At 36.8% G+C, this 20,251-nt stretch overlaps 1 protein-coding gene across 7 annotated transcripts in view; it reads left to right on the top strand.

The window, feature by feature from the left end:
• erbb4a (erb-b2 receptor tyrosine kinase 4a) overlaps nucleotides 1-20,251 on the top strand; it is a 581,429-nt gene that overhangs the window by 55,707 nt on the left and 505,471 nt on the right. The gene's annotated exons all lie outside the window — the stretch shown is intronic.

Below are 20,251 nucleotides of genomic sequence, written 5' to 3'. Positions count from 1 at the left end.
GATTTTTCACATGGTTTACCACATGTACCATCTGTATTTCATCTTAAGCACTTTAGATTCACTGCATGGGGAAAGCAGATCACATGCACCTTTCTCACATCCGTCATGGTATCAGAGCGGTGAACGTCATTTCACCAAGTAGAACGAAAGACTGGAATGAAAGATGTTGATCCTGGAACAACATTCCAATCAACCAATCAGATTTGAGGGACAAGTTTACAGTTTATGTCAAGTTTAGGCTTACAACAAGTGTTAGTTGCTTCTACATCAGTGTTATTCATCTACCATTTCCCTCTATTACCTATCATTTTAGGGAAAAGTTATGGGTAGGGTTAGATTTTTAAGTAGTCCACTGAGGTCAAGTTGAATGCAGAACCTATGTGCAGTTTATTTATATAATCCAAGGTGAACAAAACAAGACAATGACTGAAGTAAATTTGACTTAGAGCATAGACGTGAGCATAAATGTGAGCTAGACTTGTAAACACTGGACTCACTAACAGCGGGTTACAATATCAATACAACATCAATACATCAATGCCAAGGTAACTAGGCAAACAAGAGAGCTTAAATACACAAGGACTAATGACTAAACGAGAAACACCTGGACACAATACAACAATGAACCAATGAGAAAACACAACTGATGAAACAAGAACCAATAGGCTCGTTCGAGATGCGTCGGCGCTGCGCAGACCGATCGGCGTATGACATCAAAGTACCGCGAGAGCGATTGGAGAGAAAACGACTCATGTTTTTGAATCGCTCTCGGTACATTGATGTCATATGCCGATTGGTATGTGCAGCGCCGATGCATCTTGAACAAGCCTATTGAGAACCTGACACGTGAATCAAGGGAACCAATCAGAACATGACACATGAACAGGGGAAGCATATGACAGGATCACTGAGGGGAACAGGGAATCACATGACAAACAGGAACCATGACTATGAAAACTACAAAATAAAAGACCTGAAAACATAAACTTGAAACAAAACCACAAAACAGACGTGACAGATTTAGGGGTAGGGATTGGTTTAGGACTATATTTTTGGATGGGAACGTTGTTCCAGGATCAACAAAATATGTTGACTCAGGAACATGTCTTACTTGGCATAATCACGGTGACCGTATTGGAGCCAAGGAGAAATCTGGCCCCATTCCATACATGTTACCGCCTGAGAAAAAGTGGTTGTGTGATGGAAAATTTGTATTTACACCAGACCAGCTGGTCTCAGATCAGTAAAACTGTCAGTTGAATTCTTAGTTGAATTGTTGTTCAATCCCGAATCAGTAGAATCGTCAGTTGAATTTGCATGATATGCTAATCAGTTACTCAATATTCAGTGGATATATCAATATATGCAATGTATTGTTGTTAATTTAAGACATTATTGTATCAGATTATTTAATAAAAGTGTAAAAATGTTTATTTCCACATCACTGAACATAAAAAATTTGGTAATTCGAGCTTGAATGGCTTCAAAATGCTTCATAACTGAATTTACTTACGGGCCAAGGGGCTTGATTATTTATATATATATATATATATATATATATATTTTTTTTTTTTAATATATCTAATTCTACTTCATTTACATGTAAAATTGCTGAAAAATATGTTTTCAAAACCACAAGTAAGACTAAATGAAGTTTGACATGTTTCTTGTTTGTTTGGGTAGGTTATGTTGGAACACAGTTAGTAGTTGTCAGTGGAAATGAGAAAACACATCTGATGAAACAAGACCGATCGGCTGCTATAGTTAGTAGTTGTCAATGGAAATGCAAAACGTTCTGTGAGTTCCCTCACCATTGCCAGTAGTATTTTGATGAAAAAGCAGTATCAGATCTACAAACCTGTTTCATATCCTTGTTTAGAGGAGAAAACACTTGAGATGCGATATCAGTGTCACATTTATGGTCCGTTTAGCAGAGAATACTGAGTTAATAACTATCATTTGTCTAGGTAAGCAGCAATAGATCTGGGAGTGTTGGTGTAACAGCAGTGTGCGCAAACTGGTTTATAGAGCCATGAACACCTGTATTTTCTCATAGATTTGTGCGTGGGTTTGTGTTTGAAGTATAATCGCTGCACTTTTCAGATACGGAAACCCTGACTGTGTTAATCACAGCGGCTCAGAGCTGACATCAAACATTTTCATCAGTTCACCTACCGAGCCCCTGCAGACTGAAGCCCATTGTGAGGGCCTGTGGACACACACGCACGCACACACACACACACACACGCACACATACGACACACTTCCCAAGGGCACTTTCCCCAGTGCCTTCGCTCAAAACTCCCACACTTGCAGTAGCGTGTATATAAAAGAGACCACTATAAGGCGGCGTACAGTATAGAGTGCATATACCTTTCAGTACAGTCGTTCCTGGAAGGAGGCACCATGTGTGTCAACATTTGTTGAACTGCACTTCAAAAAAATAAAATAAAATAAAAGTTTTTCATAACAAAGGCCAACTAAGAGTTTTCTTTAATATTTCTTCAAATATTTAGTCATTAATTTGGTTTTAATGTCATAAAAAAAAAAAGAAAAAGAAAAAAAAAGCCATGCTTAAAACATTCTATGGCATAAATTAAAAATAAATAAATAAATAATGTTTAAAATTAAAATGTTTTATTACTGTCATTGTTGTTAAATATATAGCCTACATTTTATACTAATTATAAACTTATTCTGTAAAATATGTATATCCAGTCTCTATAGCTGGTCATAGAAGTTGTTTTAAAAAAATATCCCATAATAAAATGCGTCAGTCAAAAAAAAAACAAAAAACAATAAAAATAATTAAAAAAATCCTGAAGAAATTCTCTGATCAAAATGTTAATAATAAAACTAATAAAAGTAAAATAAATAAAATATATAATGAATCTGCTTTATATATATATATATATATACACACACACACAGGTTTTCATAGCTTAATTGTAACATTAGCAAAGGATTAGTTCACTTTAAAATGAAAATTACTCCATGATTTACTCACCCTCCTAGGTGTATGTGACTTTCTTCTTTCAGACGAACACATTCTGAGTTATATTAATAATCACCCTGATGCTCCCAAGCTTTATAACAGCAATGAATGGAAACCACCGGTTTGAAGCTCAAAAAAGTACATCAATCCATCATAAACATACTCCACTTGGCTCCGGGGGGTTAATAAAGGCCTTCTGAAGCAAAGCGATGCATTTGTGTAAGAAAAATATCCATATATTTAACACGTTATAATGTTAAACAATTAGCTTCCGGCCAAATGGCCATACGGATTCTACTTACGTCTAAGTTAAAGTGAAATAATCCTTTAAATGTTTGTTTTATAATGACAAAAAGACATTTTTCTGAGAGTGTTATTTAAAATGTTGGAAACTTCATTTTGTTAAGGTGATTTCTAGAGTGAATTCGTTTCATAGAATGACAAACATATAGCACTAGCACTCGCCCCCTACTGCTTCCTTTATGACTCTTAGGAAAAGCGAGTCTATATCGAGTGCTCTTCTAACCATTTTCCCAGAGCTTTATCTGAATACGGTCACCCCATAATACAGATATCCAGCCGTGAACTCTTAAAACACCCAGTTTGCACTTCGTTCTCAACTGAACATGTCCATTATGCTAATAACGCCCCTTAGCTATGCACACGGAGAACTTGGCTCACATTTCTTTTATTCCTCTTCCCCACAGTTCTGGCTTATCACAGTTCTCACAATTACGACTAATTCAGAGATAAGGCTCGGCACTGAGATCCACAGTAATTATGCTTGGAGGGCATTTCTCCTCTTTTCTTAGTAATGACGCTAGCTTGAGTCCGCGCTCTGCTGGGAGGAGGGAAAAGGCTCTCGGATGTCGGCTGACACCCCTAAGGGAGCGGTTTAGAGGACAGAAATGTATCCTCGCTGGTGGAGCTGAACTGGATAAAGAGGTCTCAAGGGTGTTCGTTGGGCTAGCAAGGTTAAACCGAGGCGTTAGCTTTGCCAAAATGCCGTCGATTTTGCACCACACAGCGCTAATCCTATAAACCCAGCATTATTCTGCACAGACAACCCATAATGCATTTCTCATGAGAGATGTTTGAACCGTTTTCTTCTTCATACAGGTTGTAATTTTGTGCACAGCCATTGTGTAGCGGTGCTAACAAAGTATCGCTGCCAAGATCAAAGTCTAGATCTGTGTAGTTTCGCCACAGTGTCTCTGTTTATTCATCACGACCTGACATTTTCTCTGTGTTTTTGAAGAAATGTAATCTTTCAAAGCGTTCAAGCTCATCTCCATCTGCTCAGCACCATTATGCATGCACCATCACTATTGTGTTTTTTAAGATGCAAATGTGTCTGGCTTCTCGGCGAGACGACACTCTCCGGTTTCGCTCTCATATCTTCGCTCTTAATGCACGCGCACACTGAGCTGGAAATGGATGAAGGTCGCGGCTCAATCGGGGCCTAATCTACTCATCCTGACCAAGTCACATTTTGTGATGGCTGGCCTTTGACTAACCTGCTATAGCACACGTACTTCATTAAGATATCAGTTCGACGTGTGCCATAATTTCACATCATTTTTAGAGTGTTGAAAAGCCAACATTTTTCATCTAAGTTTTTAAAGTTTCATTTTTGTTTACATTTTTAAGTTATTTCAGCTTTTTTTTTTAACACCGAAAATGTTATAGTTTTTAATAATTACAGTATTTTTTAATAGTTTTAGTTTTAGTTAAATTTAATAACACTGACGCACAATTCATTTTTTTTTTTTTTTTTCAAATTAATGTTTTCATTGTCTAAATTTATGAACAATTTAATTTTAGTGGATGTTTTAGATTTTTTTATGTGCAATTTTTTATATATTAAAAAACATATTTCTATATATCTTTAATTTATGTTTATTTCAGTATTAGTTTTATTACACTCTAAAAATTGCTGGGTTGTTTCAACCCATTGGGTCAAATATGGACAAACCCAACCAGCTTGTCCATATGGATTGCCCCATGGATTGAAACAATCCAGCATTTTTTTATAGTGTACTTCAACTTATTTGTTTCAGTTAGTTGCCATTTATACTTTACACTTAATTTATTTCATATTTCAATTTTGATTTTTTAATAGTTTTAGTTAAAAATTACAACACTGGTGCACAAATACTTATTCCAAATAAATATTTTTCATAGTCCAATTATATATGGTCCGTGTATATATATATATATATATATATATATATATATATATTTCATAATTAGAATGAAGATGTCTGATGTGACAGATTCTTTTTACTTTTTCAACAGCTTTTCTCCAACCACCTGCCTGGAAATGTATGTTAAAATGGACCTATAATGTCCCTTTTACAAGATACAATATAAGTCTTTGGTGTCTCCAGAATGTGTCTGTGAAGTTTCAGCTCAAAATACCCCACAGATCATTTATTATAGCTTGTCAAATTTGCCCCTATTTGGGTGTGAGCAAAAACACAACATTTTTGTGCCTGCTTTAAATGCAAATGAGCTCCCGGCCCCCTTTCCAGAAGAGGGCGGAGCTTTAACAGCTCGCGCTTCGGTTGCTCAACAACAACAAAGCAGGAGAATCTCACACAGCCAAAATGAGGATTGTCAGTAACAGTGTTCAGCCTTACATTGTTCAAACCGGAGTCGACACTGATGGAGAGACTCAGGAAGAAGTTACAACTTTTAGAATGCATCTGGACGTTTCTGAATGGTTAGTGGATAAATTTATGTAGTTGCTGTGGAGTTGATTCAACTCATCGTCTAGCATGTGCCGTCATGTTAATCTTTTGTGCAAATCCAGTGTTGAATTGACCCTCATTTGTGAAGCAGTCCGGCGTAAAATGACAGGATGGCAACAACACTCTACTACAGCAACTCTTCCTCTTCTCTAAAGCAGCCCAACATGGCCTCAACCCCTTTGTTGCGTGTTCTCTGGGGCAGGGTTTATGTAAATTTTGGGGTTTGTGATGTCACCAACCCAGGAAGAAGCTTGTTGTAGTCCATACCAGTTTGTTGTAGTCCTTAAAAAGCGAATTCTGTAAAAGAAAATATCTCCCTTTGCATTAAACTTTGAGCGTTGTAACTTTGCAGATGTTGTTTATGATCAAACAGCAACATTACACACTAACTAAAGTTTAAAAAAAGTGAAATCATATTCAAGGAACCCTTTAATGTGTAAATGAGGTTGCAGATGATGTTTCATGTTGACTTTAGTATAGATTGCAATGCTTTCCATTTCCATCCTTATTAAGCTACAATCCCAAATATTACATGCCAGAAAATGAGCTTGATCTCCGATCATTGGCTAAGGGCAGTTTCTGTGAATGCAGGCCGGCTCTTGGCTTGAGCATAGTCAGTTTGGCTCATGAACGCCACATCTATTTCTGTAGGTGCGTCTTGGCAGCTGTGTATCACTCCCATTTGCTTCCATAATTCCCTGGCAGGCTGTCGCATCACTCTTCGCTGTGGTTGTCCCCTTTATGCTTTCGAGCCAGATCCCAGATGTAGCAATTCCTAAGCAGTAATTTGTTTGGGAAAGGGAGTTAATTAGTCTTGGTCTGCAAGTCATGTTGCCCTTGTGTGTCATTTGTTTATCTGTGTGCGTCTGTGTTTGTGAGATGTTGCAAACAGCCAACAGGGAGAAAAGTGAGTCAAAGTCTTGCAATATCCAAGAAAACTCCTAAACCGAATGATATGTTTTTGAGAGCTGCCCTAAGTTTGGCCCCTTGGGATGTTTTTAATGATCATATGTTTAGATTTCAGTTGGAAATTGAAACAGAGGTAAACATTGCCCTTGGCTAAGAATTAAGCTAAATACACCTGTGTTAGCAGCTATGTGGGGATTTGGTTGCAAAGCAATGGAAAAGTCCTTAATTATATTCCAAAGAGATTAAAGTATAGCTTATAAAACTTTTTATACTATATGTAAGAAAACAAACATGAGAATAGGAGAGCATTCATCAGGTATTCAGGGACTTTTAAAAATACAAGGCAAATCAATCAATCAATCAATCAATCAACTCATGCATCCATCTATCTATCTATCTATCTATCTATCTATCTATCTATCTATCTATCTATCTATCTATCTATCTATCTATCTATCATCTATCTATCTATCTATCTATCTATCTATCCATTGTATCAACCGATCGATCGACCGACCGACCAATCAATCAATCTGCTGTATCATCCATATATCTACTCATATCATCCATCTATTTACTATCCATCTGTCTATCCATCTATCCATCCGTCTGTCCGTTCATCCATCCGTCTGTCCGTCAGTAAGTCAGTCAGTCCACTGTATCATCCATCTATCTACCATCCATCCATCTATCCATCCGTCTATCCATCCATCCATCCATCCATCCAGGTTTCACATTTTGCATATTATGTATTTAGTAAGCATATTTCACAGTGGTAATACAAAGTACTTACAAAGTATATAGATGTAATAAAGAAAAAAAATATATACACAAATTTAAATTCAAATAATTTAAGGTCATAAATACATTTTAAATGGACCAAAAATGATAAAATCGAAATGAATGAATAAAATCAAAAATTAAAATAGGTTAAAATTAATAAAAAGGAAAGAAAAAGTAAAAAGGACATGACTTAAGAAAATAAATCACTCCAAGATGTCTGCTGGTATCTCGTCTGTGGTATGGTGGTATGATCTTAAGCCTAAATGTGACTACTCATTATTCATGTGGCCAGCAATTTTATTTCAGCCAAAACAAAGTTCATCCACTTTTCCATCATTTAGGTTGTCTAGGTTAAGCACCAGCTATTTGAGCAGCCAGATTACTGCCTTTAGTCACAATATTTATGCTACAACTGACCGCGGGAGAACTGTTCATCTCAAACACGTCTGAATAAGTGGCTTCTCCACTGAAGAGGTGTATTTAAAACTGACCTCTGTTTCCCCAGACTCCGATCTGAATTAATCACAGAGTGATCTCTCTCCTCTCTTTCTCTCTCCCGCTGGATTAATCGGCTAATTATGAAATCATCTGAATTGCATGGAAACGGAGGAGTTCGTACTGTATGATGTTAATGGAAGGGGTTGCTTTGAATTAAAAGCCTATTTTCGGACATTAGAAAGAGTGATTCTCCTTCTCAGTTCTGAACTGCTCAAGACATCGAGAGAATGTGACAGACCCAAGGACGAATTATTAGAGAGAACTGTCAGAGTAAGACGATCCTGGTCAATATAGGTCAAAGCAAAACCTTGAGCAAATTTTAAGCACATATTTTGGGACATTTTGAATTTCCCTCAAACTCTAAACCAAATCCTCAATCTGCTCTTCAGTGCTCAGTAACATAAAGCTCCTCATTTTCACATATCTGTTTGAGATATCTGCTGTGATATTACATGTAAATGTCAACGCATCAATCGGGCTTCCTTCAGTCCCTGAGGGGGAGAGATGCATTACGCTCCATAATTGCTGTCTTTTGCCTTTTGTGATGTGGATTTAGACTGGTGCTATTGAATGGAGGTGTATTAAATAGTTCACATTCTCATCTACATCATTGTCTTGACTTTTAGACTGGGATACCAGGATGTGATGGCTGTGGAAATCAGCTCTCAACTACAGCCAGACGCAATGGCTCTGATCCAAACCCTAGTGAGCTGCCTACGTACACAGCAAGGCATCACAAGAGTGCTCTTGACGTGAAGACTGTTCAAAACAAATTGCATGTCAGAATCAGATATATCCTGGGTGGTGAAGACAATTCCAGCATGCACTGCGACAAGCTTTGTAAAAACAGTCAATACTGTTAAGTATCAGAAATCTTGTGTTGCAAGTAGATTACAATATTTATGTGAGACAGTAAAATCGTTTTATTTTGCACATGCCTGATTTGGGTTACATTTGGATTTCAGTCAAGTTTCACCAATGATTCATCTGAATGCTGCAGTAACTATAGAAGAGTTACTATTTGCAGTTATATCAGATTTTCATAATTAACAGTCAGGTAATACATTTTAGTGTTTTATGTTTCCAGCTCGGGCCGCAGGCAAGGGAAACATCCTAGACAGATAGAAAATGCATATAAATTCTAAATATTTTATTGTAGATGCTTTACCAGTGACTATTTTTTATTTTATTTTATTTTTTAAATATATATATTTTTTTATTTCATTTCATTTCAATTTATTTTGTTTTTTGTTTTGTTTTATTTTATTTTATTTTATTTTATTTTATTATTTTATGTATTTATTTATTTTAAAAAAAACATTTTTTTTTTTTAAATGTAATTTCAGTTTATTTTGTTTTGTTTTGGTTTATTTTATATTTTATTTTATTTTATTTTGTTTTATTATTTAATTTTATTTAATTTTATTATTTTTTTTTTATTTTATTTTATTTTATTTTATTTTATTTTATTTTATTTATTTATTTTTTTTTTTTTGGAGGACTTCCCTGACAGGGAAGGGTTTGGTACTGTGTGGCTGCATCCGAAATCACATACTTTACTACTATATAGTAGGTGACAAAATAAGCATGTCTGAATTCACAGTACTCATAAAATAGTAGGCAAAAAGTACCTGGATGACCTACTACTTCCATTGAGATTCTGAAGAGCACTTTCGATGGACACTTTACTATTTATGAATGGCAGTGAAGCGACGCAACTGACACTGTATGTCACATGATAATGACAACATAATGAATGTAGTATATCTAGATTACATTGACATAGGAAGACTTTCAAAATACCCTCCACTGAGTTTAAATGTTATTTTTTGTTGTAATCTCATAAGACTTTCCTCTTAAATGCTTTTTAGTTTTAGCTACAAGTGGATCTGTAACAGCGCACCATGAACAATTAAACACAATCTGCCACAAATCTTAAGAAACCTCAAGAAAAAGTTTTTAATGTTAAAGTACTGCTACATTATGCAGTTATGTGACTGAGTTTAATTTGATTTGAGTGGGTGTTTATATATTTATTTCCCCCTGTGTTTGTGCCCGTGGGGAGGCGAGTCAGATAATGAAAAAGAACTGTGGTCTTTTTGTAACCCACAGGCACAAGTGTATCAGGGCCACCTCGTCTTCAGCCCAACTGCTGATGTCTGAAAAGCTAATGCTCTGGAGACTCAGTCTTCCTTTAGTCAGCAATCTATAATAACATGGTGATATGAAGGTATTCATATGTAAATCAGAGCAGTCTAATTTAAATTTAATTTATTGTTTGAACTTTTATTAATTGTAATATATATATATATAGAGAGACAATTTATTAAAGGGGACCTATTATGCAAAATTCACTTTTACATGGTGTTTGAACAAATGTATGTCGTCAGTGTGGGTACACAACCACCCTATAATGGTAAAAATCCACACACTCCTTTTTTTAATCCCCATAAATCATAAGCAGTGTCTCAGAATAAGCCGTTTGCAGTATCTATGCAATGTGATGTTGCATTGAAAAAGCCCTGCCCACAACTGCTGATGGACTCCGCCCTATTTGCATAAATCCCGCCTTGAGTGAGCTGTACACAGTCCGCCATGTTTATCTCCTCACCAAAGCATTCAACAGCAACATTCAAGTAAGAAATGTATTCTTGTTAAAGCTACTAAAGTTATTCATGATGAGATGATAAAAAGATGTTTTAGTTTTTGACAAAGTATCTGAGGCATGAGCTGTACAGGCTCCACCCTTTTCTGTAAAGTGGGGCGGGGAGCAGCAGCTCATTTGTATTTAAAGATACATGCACGGAAACTATAGTTGGTGGGAACCATAAGAGTGTGTGGGAACCAAACCCAGCATTTTATATAATTATTTCCTGTTTAACCTCCATAATAACATTATAATATTCATATATATATATATATATATATATGACCTTTGATTTTAAGTTAAATGTTACGTAAAATATTTACTGATAATTTACAGTTATGCATCCTGTTTTAGCGGGTGTGAAGGAAGAATGCAGCTGCAATGAGATTGTGTTTGTTTTTCCATGCCATTACTCCCCATTGAGTTAGTGACTAATTAACACAATTTCAGCTGCAAACTCATTCATTCACAGCTCAACCCCATGTACGCCTGTGCTGTCATTTCCCTACTGCTTTTGGCAGATTTTACTTACACCCGTTTCAATATGTTTGTCTAATGTAGGTTGTGAAAGAGATGCCACTGTGAAAGGCCTCTGTCCTCGCACATAACAGATGCATGTATCATTAACTGCTGCTTTCTGTTTGTGACAGAAAGAGAGAAACCCTGAGATGAACACGGAGATCTCCCCTCTGTAGTTCCCCATTATGAAGCATGTCCTCTAAGCGCTTTATGGATTTCACACTATAGAGTTTGCTCACTGTTTTGGCTCATCCTTCTCATGTCAGTGAGCTTATGTGCTGCTGAGGGGGAAGAAAAGGTTTTATTTTGCATCATTTGTACTGCATGCTCTAGCCCCGTAAGCTCTCTTTCTATTTGTGTGTGCATGTGTGTGTGGCGAATGGTGATTAGAATGAAATACATTCATAAAATAGGTGGGGCTTAGTGGGCCGTTGTCTCTTGTTAGTTAGGTAAAATTGGGCCTATTCTGCATTTCAAGTCAAGTGCTAAGGAAACATATCTGTGGATTCACCTAGATATTCACATGTAAATCACAAACCTATGTCAGACAGTGTCTTGTGTTATTTGAATTTAAAATTAATGTCAAATTTGCCCCTATTTGGGTGAGCAAAAAAATGCCGTTTTTGTGTGTGTCCCTTTAAATGCAAATTAGCTGCTGCTCCCGGCCCCCTTTCAGGAAGAGGGCGGAGCTTTAACAGCTCGCGCTTCGGTTGCTCAACAACAACAAAGCTGGAGAATCTCACGCAGCCAAAATGAGGATTGTCAGTAACGGTGTTCAGCCTTACATTGTTCAAACCGGAGTCGGACACTGATGAGAGACTCAGGAAGAAGTTACAACTTTTAGAATGAAACTGGACAAATCCAGTGTTGAATTGACCCTCGTTTGTGAAGCAGTCCAACGTAAAATGACGGCATGTCAACAACACTCTACTACAACAACTCTTCCTCTTCTCTAAAGCAGCCCAACATGGACTCACCCCCTTTGTTGCGTGTTCTCGGGGGCAGGGTTTATGTAAATTTTGGGGTTTGTGATGTCACCAACCAGGGAAGAAGCTTGTTGTAGTCTCTACCAGCTGTTTGTTGTAGTCCTTAAAAAACGATTTCTGTAAAAAAAAAAAAAAATCTCCCTTTGCATTGAACTTTACGGAGCCCCGCACGTGACATGCAAGACAAAAAATTCAATCATGCGCACGATTTACTAATTCGTTCCCTCGATTTATAGTTTTAGTAAATCGAGGGAACGAATTAATAAATCGTGCGCACAATTTAGCCTACTATTTTTTTCCTGCATGTCATGTCCGGGGCTTCGTAGAACTTTGAGCTACCTAAAGTTAAAAAAGTGAAATCATAATCAAGAACCCCTTTAAAAATGATCAAATTAGATATTTATTTTCCAGAGATTTGAACACTGGCCACCTAATGGAGCATATGCTGAAGAAGGAAATAAGTTAACTTTTAACTCTGTAGGAGCGTATCATGAGAGAAAGAGACTAATAATGTGTAATGGTCAAGAAGCCATAATTTGACTGACAGTAACATTTTAAAACACCCTTATGGACCAGAGCTAAATCTCAGAGCAGCCATGCGTTTCTTGACCAGAAGAGATTGGAATGATTGACAGCTTCTAGGGTGACACAGTGAGAGCTCATGCTCATGCACTTCCTTCATTAGCGAGTTCCTCCGAGAGAAACCACCAGCACACACAATCCCTAATTAGCAAAAAGCTATCGCTGCTGTGATGTACAGAATAATGTGTGGTCGTTCTCGGGTTCCCTCTTTACAACCCTAATTTTTCTCAGGTATTTTGAATCATTTAACTCCTCAAGCATTTAACTTCTCATTGATCCCAGAAGATGAGGGATCTGCTCCAAACTCTAGTGAACACTGTTTACGGTCTGCATGGACAACTAATTTCTAATGTAGCACAACAGAAATGGAATTTCATAAATAACTGATTTGAAACAGACTTCATATAAACACTGGGCGAAATGGTGTATTTTAATTATGAAACTATATTCTGTTCAGAATTTTTGTATACCATAAATAATATGTTTAACGGATGTAGGCCGGTAAGAGCTTGTGCTGTTAGAGTGCCTGACTCCCATGCCGGGGGACCCGGGTTCGAGTCCTGCTTAGAGCGGGCGGTTCGAACAGGAGGGGTTGCATTGGTGCCGTGACCCGGATGGGAGTGAGGTTTAGGATTTAAGACTGAGGTCTTTAGCATCCTTGTTAGAGCGCCTAACTCCTATGCTGATGGACCTGGGTTCGAGTCCTGCTTAGAGTGGCCGGTTCGAACTGGAAGTGGTTACAGACGCTTCCGTTTAAAAGTTTGGGCTCGGAAAGATTTTTAAAAATGTTCTTGAAAGAAGTCTCTTATGCTTATTAAGGCAGCAGTTATTTGATCAAAAATGCAGTAAAACAGCAATACTGTGAAATATAATTTAACTTTATAATAACTATTTTCTAATTGAATATATATTAAAATGTAATTTATTCTGTGATGGCAAAGCTTTTCAGCATCAATACCCCAGTGTCACATGATCCTTCAGAAATCGTTCTAATATGCTGATTTGATGCTCAAGAAATAATTAAAATAATTATAAATCTTCACTTGTTAAATGCATATGTCATTTTATAAAATATATAGGCTGCTATTTATTTAGCACCAAATCTTACACTGATGCAATAATAATAAAAAATGTTCATATACAATTAATGTGCCCTTTTTAAAGGATATATAATTAACTGTGTGACCTTGTAGAAATAGATATGTTCTGTAGCTTTGAGCTGTGGAGCATGACGCTAGTAACAACAAGGTCATAAGTTTGTTTTCCAGGGAACACACATGGTAAATGCCTCTTTGCAATGCAATTGGGATAAAAAATCTGCCAGTGAGTAAATGTAATGGTGATATCTTGCGTAGCATCCCTAATGTATGCCATAATGACAGCATTGTTTATGAGCAATTTAGCTGTGTGCTATTTTCTAACACACGTGATTAATCGGGTTGCATCAGTGATTCAGTCACACATTGGGCAGGGATATCCTAGACTCTGCCCACATTCATAGTGAGAAGACAGCATGGCGCTGGGTAACAGGGTCTGGCAGGGCTGGATGCAATTTGGGCATGAAGTGCGCCTACAGATGGTTGGACAGCACATGCCCCACAGAGCTGGCATGCATGACATCTCCATGTTTTGAGGCTTTCAGAACACAATAACAACCCAGTCTACTCTCGTTTTCAGTATTGCATCCTCTGTGGGGTTTAACATTAAGCTTTTCCAGGTATAGCATGATTGTTCATTTGTCCGAATGTCAGTTGTCCCAAAAGAAGACGGCATCAGTTATTAGCAACGTGGGACAAGGTTTCAGGAATATGAAGTCAAGCATACTGTATAGTGATCCATAAATTAGGCACACCTTGGATAACATGACCTTGACTGCCATGTGGGAAAGAGGGGTCGTTTCCAGCTCAGATTAATGTTCCTTTGCGCTTATTCTTCATTACAGGGTAAGGTTTACTAATGATTATAATATAGAGGTCTTCACCTTTTTCAAGCTAAGGACTCCTTCGTGGATAGAGAGACAGAGAAGTGACCCCTTTTGCATATTGTGTAAAATTAAGCGCTGCATTTTAAGCCTGGCCTATAATGCTTTGTATATTACCATATTAAAGGGATAGTTCACACAAAAATGAAAATTCTGTCATAATTTACTCACCCTCAAGTTGTTCCAAACCTGATTGAATTTCTTTCTTCTGCTGAACACAAAAAAAGATATTCTGAAGAATGTTGGTAACCAGACAATTGACGGTAGGCATTGACTTCCATAGTATGGAAAAAAAAATACTAGAGCAGTCAGTGATTACTATACTGTATTCTTCAAAGTATTTATTTATTTATTTTTTTGTTCAACAGAAGAAACCTGTATTTAAAGAAACATTACATATTCATATTGTAATTTCTGTACTGTACCACTGGGTTAATGCAGTTCATCCCTGTGGCTGGCATAACTGTAATACAACCCAGCCTGTTGTGCTCACTAATGCGTCACCATCAGTTGTATTGTGGCAAGTGATCTGGTAGGTTCTGTCTTGGCTTCGCCGGCCCACACAGGCTGTGTATATCTGAGACTCTGTGTGCCAGCCGTGCTCAGAGAGAGGAGAAATGAATGGCAGGTGGACACGTTTACTCCCAGCATGCCTGTTGCTGGCAAAGGATTGACACAGTCTCCCTACTGTTGCCCAAGCTGCTCTTGTTCCTCAAACATGATTTATCTGAATCTGTTTACCCTAAGTAAATGAATCAAGAATAGCATTCACCTTAAATAAACACATACATGTTCTCTTATGTTGATCCTTTTTTATTTATTTTGACAGTGCAAAGCAGACTGAATCAAATCCACTTAATCAATGTAAAATCACTGTAACAGAGTGGCTTTTTTGCTGGACTGGTGCAAATTGGGCAGCAATAGGAAACACACCAGTGTTCAATAAATAGTTACAATAGTTACAAGCTACGTTTTTCAACCAAGGCTCATTAGAAAAATGTGCCTCTAACTATGTTTTTACAAAACTCCAAAAAGGTACCTATACAGTACAAATCACTGTCGTTTCCAGCTGAAATGAACACTAGTGGCAGTAAAACACCAACAACAGGGGCAGATTATTGATTAATAAAAACTTATTTCACGCAATTTCTTGCAAAATACTATGTTATGACCTCAAAACTCAAAACTTTTATCATAGTGTGTGATTTGTAAACTAATACTGCACTAAGTTTGCATCACATAACCAGCTCAATACTCTATGTATAGCTTTTGTTAATGCCAGTGTTGGGGGTAACGCATTACAAGTAACATGAGTTACATAATCAGATTACTTTTTTTCAAGTAACTAGTAAAGTAACACATTACTTTTAGATTTACAACTAAATTTGTTTTACAAGTTACTTGGTTTTCCCATTTATAGACTGAGACCTCTCCTGTCCACATGTTGAGAGAAATCGGGAATAAGATTGCACTTCCTTAAGCCTGAGGCTTATTCATTTCACTTTTGGTGTGAACGGGTCTTTACATTTGCCAGAACTGGCAAAAGGAAAGCAATATATTATTTTCCATAAAAAAGTAACTAAGTATTGCAATTAGTTACTTTTTGAGGAAGTAGAGCAATATTGTAATGCATTACTTTTTAAAGTAGCTTTCCCCAACACTGGTTAATGCTATTGCTTAGGTTTAAGTAGGGTATCACGGTACCAAAATTTCAGTAGTCGGTCCCAATACCAGTAAAATTTCTCAGTACCAATTTTAGTACCAGAGCAAAAACTGTAGAATAAAGTACTTTCAAAAAAATGTTGTCCCATTTTGTCTTATCTGTTGGGTATCACTGTCAATCATCACAGTTTCCGATTCAATCGTGCATTTAAATCCAGAAACTTTGCATGAAAAACTAAAGTTATATTCAGATTGTAAATGGGTAATAAACAGAAAGCAAGAGAAGAGCCCTCCCTTTATAATCACTAAGGCTGTCAATCTAACTGAATTCTGCACTCTCACGAAAACTGTCGAAAGCAGTCTTAATTGTACAATGAATCTCTTATTTACAATGTGTTTACACTTTGTTGGTTGTAACGAAAGGATTCGCAAGCATGTGGCTTGCATTGAATAAAACAAAACCTTGTGCGTTTTCAGTGGTATTAAACAGATTCTGACTAACTGACTAGCACCTCTGACTGGTCATTGTGTTCACGCGCTCACCAGATATGATTGTGATTGGCTACAATGCTCAACGCATGTAAAACGTGCTGTAAATAGAAACCTTTGATGCTTAGAGAGTGTCCATGCTACCGGACACTTTTCTAATGCAGAAAAGCTGATAAAGTCAACTTTTCTATTTTAGTACCGACTGGAACCAGTAGTAGTGGGTTTAAGGGTTTAGTTTATTAGTTTTACGTCATTTTCAAGCGTGATAGAACATTAACCTTTTAGTGTCATTCACCGGACATTTCATTTCTTAACTGCCATGATATGAACAACAACTAACGTAATAAAACGTTAACGGATTCATGTTCATCTGTTTCGCATAAAACTGAATGGACTTTTAGCGATGGACATTTCACTTTGAAAGTGCTGCAAAACTCACAAGAATCAATTAAATATCATTTTGCAGAAATGTCGCCACAGGCACGTTTGTCCAATGAGCATCGGTTCTGATTTTTACACTTACTGAAGAAAATATTAGTGGCGTTTGCCTGTACAAAAGTCGCTATCATAAGATTGTTGTTAGTGGTTGCTAGAGCATTGCAAAAAGACCCGTGCTAAGTTGCTATGTGGTTGCTGGGTGATTGCTTACCTCCAAAAGTGTCAAAGGTTTTCATGGTTTGTAGCAACTTGCTGTTTAGAAAAAGAAAAAGAAAAAAAAAAAATCACCATATTGTATTGAGTCAGATTTTAAAGCAATTCATACTGAAAGGCTTTGAGGGATTCGGTAAAACATTTTTGTCTGATCTTGCTTGAGCTCTTTCAGGAGATGTTCTTGTACTGAGGACAATGGTTCGGCTCTTTGGGAGATGTTTGTCAGAAGAGCTGGATCTTGATCTGAGGCTAATTTTTAGCTCAAGCAGATGGATCTTATCACAACCTCCATCCACTAAAGGTGTCAGTGCTACTGATCACCATGATTGATGTATAATACATGAAGACACATCTACTCAGGCGTACAGATGGAAAATCTTGCTTTCCTTCTGTTGGCTCTGCTGGAGATGGAAGGTCAGATAAGGATTTTTCAAGGACTGTTGGGTGATTCAATGTGACTCGCCAGGTGACTGAATATTTGCACCTGTTTATCCCTTGGTAGAAGTCAAGGGAGGTCTCAGCTTAGCTTTGGCTTAGTGAGATTATGAGAAGCTTACATCTACTTGCTGCGTTCTCTTGCTTGATTGGTCAACAAATCGCTGTGTTTTTGGTTAATATGCTGGAATATGCTGATTCCCTGGTGTGCAGATCTTCATGTGGGGCAAGTTTCCAAGCAGAGGCTTTGCATTCATTTTGGCTTGAAGCTCACACAGACTGACCTGCATGGAGACGTTTAGACTTAGTGGTTCCCAGCCAGTATGCAATATGAGTTAAGCTCAAAGAACAGCATTTGTAGCATATTGTTGATTACTGTAGAATATAATGGTTTTAAACAACAACATCCATCCATCCAGCCATCCATCCGTCCGTCCGTCAACCAACCAACCAACCGTCCGTCCGTCCGTCCGTCCATCCGACCTTAAAAAAACTTAAACAAAAATTAAAAATGTTGCCTTGGCAACTTTTAGTTTAGGCTGAAGTACTAAAATTACTAAAACTAAAATAAATTGAAGCTATATATAAATATTTAAAAAATAAAATAAAATAAAATTAACAAAAGCACATAATAAAATTACTAAAACTTAAACTAAAAATTCAAATGGAAACTATAAACAAAGCTAATTCAAAATATTAATAAATTGTAATAGTATATAAATAATACTAAAATAACTGCTATGTGCAAGTAATCATAAAACCTCTAACAACACCTACTTCTGATTAGTAAGAGTGAGTAACAAATCATGGTTTACAACTGTGACAAACTAAACACTATTGGCTAATTTAAAAAAAAAAATTGACACGCTCATCAAATACTTCCTGTTTCAACATACTTGTCAGTCTATTTCATGGAGTAATGGCACTAAAGAGCTCTTATTTAATAATGTGAAGTGGTTTGTAATTGTCAACTGGCAAGATTGTGCCAACAAAATTACAGAAATGGAGAGATCAGTTCAACACCATACAATCTGAGTTAATGCTTTACAAATTATGGGCTGATGATGTTGGCCAGCACAGGCTTGTCCTGCTGTGCGGATGCTGCTACAAGCTATCGCTGTGTCTGGTTGTAAGGCTCATTATGCTGGTGAGATGCCACTTTATTCTCCATTCAGAGCTCGGTTCTTCTTCTAATGCTGAGCTTTGACAGAGAAAAGACTCAAAAGATCTCATAAAATTAAAATGAGACTTTTCTGGATTTGTCTGATAGCTTTGAGTCTGTCTATAGCTCCTAATAAAAATAAAAGACAAATATGATGTTTAACTAAAGTTATTTTTGCTTATTAGTATGGTTGAACTGGATCATCGAAAGTCAGCAGCAAAGACATTGATTAATAAAGTGAGATTAAATACATAAAGTACTGTATATTTGTGTTATTTAACATTTAATTATTGCATGTATGTGTAATATTTTGAGTTTGCATTTCAGTTTTTATTCTTTTTGAGGAATGCTGAATCTGTTTTTGTGCAAGTGAGATGAGTAAATGCATGTTCACATTTAGTCTAGAACTACAATAACCATGTTCACAGCGCACACAATGCTTCTGAAGTTCTTTCTCTCAAAATGAGGACAAAACATGAGGTGTCAGTCAATAAATGGGAAAACAAAGTAACTTGCGTTACTTATTTGAAAAAAGTAACATTTTGTTGTAAATTTAAACGTAATGCGTTGCTTTACTAGTTACTTGAAAAAGTAATCTGATTACATAACTCACGTTACTTGTAATGCATTTCCCACAACACTGCCAATAATTATGTGAAACACAGATGTTTTACATGTCTAAAGCATATAAAGTGAATAAACTAGTCTTAATCAACTCACATTTTTACATAAACCATGAGAAACCATAAAAAATTTTAATTTCGCACCTTCATTTAAGTCAGCTACTCAGTTTACAAATACTTGCATCAGCAGCTCATCGGATTTTCATAATTATGTACATTTATGCTTTTCAGCAAAAGACATCAGAAATACACATTTTGCTCCCTTTATGAAACCCTCGGCAGACAGTTCTCTGCATGTCGGTCGGATGTGTCTGAAAGACTGTTCTTAGTTCAGAGTGCTATTGGACTAACTGGAGCGCTGAATGAGTTGGCAAAAATCAGTATCATAGGACTAATATTCCTAAATATTGTCTCATTTATAGTCAGCGTGACTGTCGGGTACGTCCAAAAGTTAATTTTGATTGAGTAACTTGTAGATCTGTGCTGACTCAAGGCACAAACTTCAGATGGTTCAGTCTGATTTGGTAAACTGGTTTAACCAGTTCACTTATGCCAGGTTCAGACTTAACGATATCA

Source organism: Ctenopharyngodon idella, chromosome 1 (genome assembly GCF_019924925.1).
Source record: "Ctenopharyngodon idella isolate HZGC_01 chromosome 1, HZGC01, whole genome shotgun sequence".
NCBI lineage: Eukaryota > Metazoa > Chordata > Actinopteri > Cypriniformes > Xenocyprididae > Ctenopharyngodon > Ctenopharyngodon idella.
The sequence above is the reverse complement of the archived record's forward strand: the minus strand, read 5'-3'. Positions and strand labels throughout refer to the sequence as shown.